General features: G+C 48.8%; 1 non-coding gene across 1 annotated transcript; it reads right to left on the bottom strand.

The window, feature by feature from the left end:
- Positions 1-5,586: 5,586 nt before the first annotated feature.
- LOC114902276 lies at positions 5,587-5,693 on the bottom strand. The gene has a single exon (XR_003795460.1). It is a non-coding gene; the product is annotated as a U6 spliceosomal RNA (small nuclear RNA).
- Between the last annotated feature and the right edge of the window lie 957 nt (positions 5,694-6,650).

The raw sequence follows: 6,650 nt of genomic DNA, 5'->3' as shown, positions 1-6,650 counted from the left end.
CTAGGTGATCATACTGTCATCACTCACTTACACCTGAATGAGAATGAATTCACTGAAATCTTTACAGAGAACAAGTTCATACAGGTGTAGCTTCAGGAAATGGGGAGAAAAAAGTCACAGGACAAGGCGGATAAAAGACAATGGATTGAGTTGTACACTTTAAATGGGTGGTATGTGAATTATATCTCAGGAAAACTGCTTACAATTTTTTTTTAGAGAGAGACAACAGAGTTGCTCTAAGACGGCCAGTCCCTCCCAATCTCTGCTAGGAGACGCCAGCACTGCAGTCCTAAACCAGGAACTAAAAGGACCCACGTGAGACCCGTGGCCCCTCAGCCAGGCTGTCTGTCCCCACAGAGCAGATTGGGCATGCCCAGGGCCTGGTTTTCAGCCCTGGGAGGCTCAGTGACAACGCCTTCCTCACTGTGTCCCCGAGTCCAGAGGGAGGGGCCCTGCTACCAGCCAGATCCCGATGCGCCATTTTGTTCTCCTGAAACTGGGGTCCGCAGACTTCTCCTATAAAGGGCCCCCCATAGCAAATATTTTAGGCTTTGCGGGCAACCTGATCTCTCTGGCAACTACATAACCCTGCCGCAGTAGCACAAAAGCAGCCACAGACACTACATAAATGAATGGCCCTGGCAGTGTTCAAATAAAACTTTATTTACAAAACAGGCAATGGTTCAGATTTGGCCTGGGGACTATAGTTTGCTGACCTCTGTCCTAGAGTCATGGACTAGCCTACTTGGAAATAATTCCCGGCCGTGAAACAGAAAGGTTTTCTCTATTTGAGATCCAATCAGGCTCTGTGCATTTGGTGTCTTCCAGGTCTCCCTGGGGAAATGGGACCAAATGGTCTATATATGTGACATAGATTTCAGTTTAACTGGGAACAGAGACTGGTAGAATATGGTTTCTGCTCTCAAGGAACCCAGTCAAGTTCTGGAGACATGTAAATAAGCAGATAATTCTCATTCTGTGTGATAAGTGCAGAAGAAATGTGGGTACATATACATAGGTTTGGGCTAAAACCATCACTGGCTGTTGTCACCAGATCATTAGTTTGGGGACTGGGTCAGTTGGCCCTCAAGGTGGGCTAATGAAGTGGCATCTCTAGCCCATTCCAGTCTTTGTACTCTACAGAGAACTTGACTTTTTCAAATTCATCTTGGAAACAAGGACAAAGAAAATCCCAGCCTGTCACTGAGCCAGATCCTGCAGGGATTGTTTTGGTGCATAAGCCACCAGGAAGGGACGGTGGTCGTAGCCATTGTATGGGAAAGGCCAGGGGCTGGGTGTGGCTTCGGACGCCCCCTTCCAGCTTCCTGGGCCTACTCGGTATATTGCAGCTTGTGTGTGTGCTTTTCCCTCTGCTGTGCCACCCCGCTGCCCTTGCAAGCCCTGTCTATGGGTGCCCTCTGGTGGCTTGCAGGCTGGAAAGCTTTAGTGCCTCTTAAGGAAACAGGCAGACAGGCAAGGAGAAAGCCTGAGAATCAGTCGCAGAGATTTCCCCCAGGCTCCTCCTCCCCGACTCCAACTCCCATCTCCCCCTAGAGATTCTGGGATGTATCCAGAGCTTGCAGAAGGAATCGTTTTCATTCCTTCCCCGATACCTTTCGTCTTTCAATTTGGGTGATTCATACCATCAAACCACCCCGGAGACTTGGCATTCCGGACTGTTTATGGCAGAGAGGTCACCCAAATCTTCAAAGGCACTGAGGGCTAATGGATAAAAAGGCAGCTGTGAATTTCCTGTTGGGGGGCCATTTCTCCTTTGCATCTACCCCCAGCGCTGAGTCGCTGCCCTCCCTGCAATCCTGTTCCTTCAATGTCTCCCACAGCTGAGGCCTCAGTGGAGAAGCATACTCTCCTCCTAGGTGTTGAATCCTCTAAGGAGAGCATTTCTGGTGAATGTGACCCTTTTGAGAGAACAGTTGCTCTGGCTGAAGCTCGCATGCTACTCACCCTCAGTGGAGGCCGTCCACATGTTTTCTTTCTCAGCCAGGGTCAGGGTCTGTGGCCCGTACCTTCAAGCTATGCTGCTGATGGCTGCAACCCTGGCAGTGCCCGTCCTTGACTGAGCAGTAACGTTGGTAGAACTCAGCTTTTGTTCCAGGCCCATTCCTTTCAGTCCCCCTGCCCTGGGCCCACTCTTCCACTTTCATAATGCATCCTCCATCATCCAAAAATCTATGTACACTGATATTCAAGTGCCCCTCCCCAAGGAGCCTTGCCTTTTCCAACCTATATTTCTTTTGGAAAAGGACATTGTTCTGGGAAACAGAAGGCCTAGATTTTCATTCCAACCCTTCCATGTGACCCTGGACAAACCACTTTCTCTCTATAATAAGGTCCAGGACAGTGATTCTCAACTTGGCTGCACATTAGAATCACCCAGGAAGCTTTTCTTTCTTTTCTTTTTTAATTTATTTATTTTATTTATCTATTTTTGGCTGTGTTGGGTCTTCGTTGCTGCGCACGGGCTTTCTCTAGTTGCGGTGAGCAGGGGCTACTCTTCGTTGCGGTGCGCAGGCTTCTCATCGCGGTGGCTTCTCTTGTTGCGGAACGTGGGCTCTAGGTACACGGGCTTCAGTAGTTGTGGCTCGCGGGCTCTAGAGCGCAGGCTCAATAGTTGTGGCGCACGGGCTTAGTTGCTCCACGGCATGTGGGATCTTCCCGGACCAGGGCTTGAACCCGTGTCCCCTGCACTGGCAGGTGGATTCTTAACCACTTTGCCACCGGGGAAGCCCGAGGAAGCTTTTTAAAAGTACTTTTTGTTGCCGGGGGCTAACCCCAGAAAGTCAGATTCATTTGGTGTGCGGCGGGACCCAGGCATCAGGACTTTTTATACACTCTCTCGATAGTTCTCCCTTGTAGTCAAGTGGAGCTGTTCAAGCAACTTCCAACCAGCAGGAGGGTCAGAAGTTTAGGTGGGTGCGGAAGGGGAAGTCTCTGGGAGCCCTAGCATTGTCCCCTACTATTTGCCTACATGTGAAGCCAGCCCTGGATTCAGGAAGTACATGTGGAAGGCCATCTTGAGCTAAGAGAAAAGCACAGGGCAGCAAGGGCTGAAGTAATTAAGGAACACAGCCTTTTTATAAAAACTCTCAGCAGAGCCCTTTCCGGCCTCCGGAACGGAGGTGTGGCTGCATCAGATCTGGAGTGACTGAGCGGCAGCCAACCTCATGTTTAGCAGTCAGTCCATACTATAACTAATGACGGGGTTACAGGAAAAGTACAGGGGCCTGAGTCCAGACAAGTCTGGAGCTGGCTTGGCCCCGGAAACACCATGTTAACTGGTTCTGGGGCCCAGTGCCCCACCCACATGCCTACATGTCCAGAAGACTTAGCAAAGCCCTGTAGCACATTGGTTAACTGCATGAACTCCTGATCCAGTCTGCCTGGGTTGAAATCCCAGCTCTACTACTTACTAGCCTTGTAACCTCAGATGCATTGTTCAGCCCCTCTGTACTTTGCTTCCTTCTATGTAAGATGAGAATAATAATAATGTCTACCTCTTAGGGCTGTTCTGAAAATTAGATGGGTTGGTACCTGAGCTATGCATGGCACTTAGAATGTGCTCAATAAATATTTCCTCTTATTCAGGAGAAACCTCATACTGGAATGGGAGTCTGAAGACCTGGCTTTCCCTCCCAGCTCCATCTTTATCCAGCTGTGTGTTCTGGGGTAGGTGACCTCACTTCTCTGTGCTAGTGCCCTCTGTTCCAAACTGAGGGGTAGCACTAACTCCTTTACTCTAAAATCCTCCATGGATCCCCACTGACCTCATGATAAAGTCCCAGGTCCCTCTCCTGGCCTTTAGTGCCCTTGGTGTCTCCAGCCCCTGCCCTTCCCTCTAGCCTCAATTCACGGAACACCAAGGTGGTCATGGCTGGTGAGTAGCCATGTAAAGCATCACCATACCATGGCCCTCCTCTGTTCAGAGGCTCCCCACGGCTTCTCGTGCAACACAGAGTACAACCCAAGGCCCTTTGCACAGCCTGTCTTGCCCCACAGTCTGACCTCAGCTCCCACCACTGTCCCTCTCCACCCCGGTACCCAGTTCTCCGGTTTCTTGGCTGTTCCCAAGACACCAGCCTCTCCTGCCTTGGGGTCTCTACACTTACTATTTCCTCTGCCTGGAAGCTTCCCTCAGAGCCTCCTGGCTCAGGCTCACGTTCTTGAGGCCTCGGTTCAAACTTCCCAAGACACTAATAAATAATACATAATAAAGTCAAGGGGCTTCCGATATAAGGGCTGGGCAAGGGACACAAACACGAAACAGAACAAAGCAAGATGGAGAATAAGTATGTATCAGAGCAGAAACAGTTGAGTTAACTTGATGAGACAGCCTGGAAGTTCTTCTACAGCTCTGGAGCGAGAAAGATCAGAGTGGGCTGCAGCCCTTCTGGAAGCTCTGAACCAGGAGAAGAGCCTTCCCTGACCACCCCGCACACGATAGGATGCTGCCCCATCATCCTGTCTTATGTGTCCCAGCAGCCCCACCATCCCTAATGGACTATATATTTGTTTACGGTCTATCATCTCCCCTTCCACAATGTAAGCTCCAAGAGAGCAAGGACTTTGTTCGTCTCCTTGCTGTGTCCCCAGCTCTGTGGACCATGCTGGGCACACACTAGGTGTCCAGAAACTGTGTTGAAAGATGAAGGATGCTGGCTTGCTTACTAGAGGAAGTTGTGTTACTGCAAGGAACTCCCAGGAAGGACATATCTCAACCAGAAAGAATTAACCTCTTTTACACGTGATGTCGGGCATGGAGACAGATGGATGGGGAGGATATATTAGGAGCAGTGGAAAGATTCCTTGCCAAGGTCCTCAGACCAGAACACTGGGGCAATACCTACCACCTGTGAGCACGCAGAACAGGAAACCTTGGAAAGCCATTTAGCTCAGCCCCATCTAAAGACTAAACCCTGAGTTTAGGCTGACGGTTTGTTCTGTCTAAAAGGCCTCAAGAAAGGAGACAGCACTCCAAGCTCACCACATCGGCCCTGGCCGCCATTATACCGCTGGGCACCTGGGAAGCCACCAGAGGCTGGTGGCTGCCTGGGCTGTCCCGCTGTGGGCAGAACACTCCTTTTTACGTCTCACTTCTGTACTGCATTACCTGAGCACTTGGTGGCTTCCGAAATTAAGCCACATGGTTTGATGGCAGATCTCTGGAGGAAAATGCCAACCTTTAATTGTCCTCATGACTCTTCTGAAAATAGAATCCTTTTTATTCAAAGCTTAATTCAGTTAATGTTCCCAATATAAATGAATAATCTAAAGTGCAAGCAAGTTCTCTCGCAGGCTACGCTGACAGTGTTCCTCTGCTCTATTCTTTTTTTTAAAGCCACTTTTACTTTGGGTTTTCTAAATAGGCAGCTAAACTTAGTTATAACTCATACACAATCTTTTAATTTTTTATTTTAAATTATGAAACATTTTTATGTTTCATAAATAATAATGATACAAACAATAATTATGATACATGTTATATTCTCATTACCTAAGTTACAGAGATATTGACACTTTGCTTCTGCTCTTTTTAAATAACAATTTTTCCTTTTAATAATTTCTTTGAAAAATGTGGAACACTTCGCAAATTTGCTTGTCATCCTTGCTCAGGGGCCATGCTAATCTTCTCTGTATCATTCCAATTTTAGTATATGTGCTGCCGAAGCGAGCACCCTCTGCTCTATTTAAAGACCTTTCCTGGGCAGAGCCTAGGCTCGGCTTTCCCTGAACCTACTCAGAAGTCCCCACCCTCATGACACTGCACTGATTTCCCTCGAGTATTATGTGTGCTGGGGAGGGCAGAAAGGGGCAATGACGAGTACCTGCCCACACACCTGGGCTCCCAGACTTGTGCCCTTTGTCCAGTTCCAGCGCCAAGCTAGTCTGGGGGGACCCAAGAGACGCCATTGGTCCCCAGAGTCTTCCAAGGGTTTATGACATAAGGGGTGGGCAGGGGACACACACAAAACAAAACAAAGCAAGATGGAGAAAAATTATGTAAACATATCAAAAACAATTGAGTTAACTTTGTGAAACAGCCTGGGAGTGCTTCTGGAGAGAGAAAGACCAGGGTGGGCTGGAGTCATTCTGGAAGTTTTAAGACCCAACTCAAAGCTCACTCCTTCCAGGAAGACTTCTCCATGGCTGGAGGAGCCCTCCCCTCTGCAGGTGCTGTTGCACTAATCCTCCTGTGCACCTCGCAGGTGGTACTGAGCAGTCACCACCTTCTCTTGTGATTATTTAAGTACAAGGTGAATCACCCCCAGGGAAACCTGCCCTGGCCCTGTGAGCAGAAGCCTGTCTATGAGCTTCATTGCTCCCCAAACTTCCCTCCACTGTGCCACTGAGTACAGTGTAGTGGGACTGGCTGCTCACACGTCTGTGTCCCTCACCAGACTTAATACCCTGGGAAGGGAGGACCCATGTTGGCCTAGTTCAATGCCATGTGCCCCAAGCCTTGTGCAGTGCCTAGGCCATGATGGGCCCTCAACCAATATTTGTTGAATGAAGGAATCTCCCCTACCAGAATGCAACTGGGGGCATGCTTTATACTCTTTGTATCCTTATCTATACTTATCACAGTGTTGGCACCCTAAAGATTTTCTAGCTGAATGAATGAATGAATGAAA

This window comes from Monodon monoceros, unplaced genomic scaffold (genome assembly GCF_005190385.1).
Source record: "Monodon monoceros isolate NGI ecotype Baffin Bay Population unplaced genomic scaffold, NGI_Narwhal_1 Super_Scaffold_1, whole genome shotgun sequence".
In the NCBI taxonomy this organism is placed as follows: Eukaryota; Metazoa; Chordata; class Mammalia; order Artiodactyla; family Monodontidae; genus Monodon; species Monodon monoceros.
This window is presented reverse-complemented; position numbering and strand designations above follow the sequence as displayed.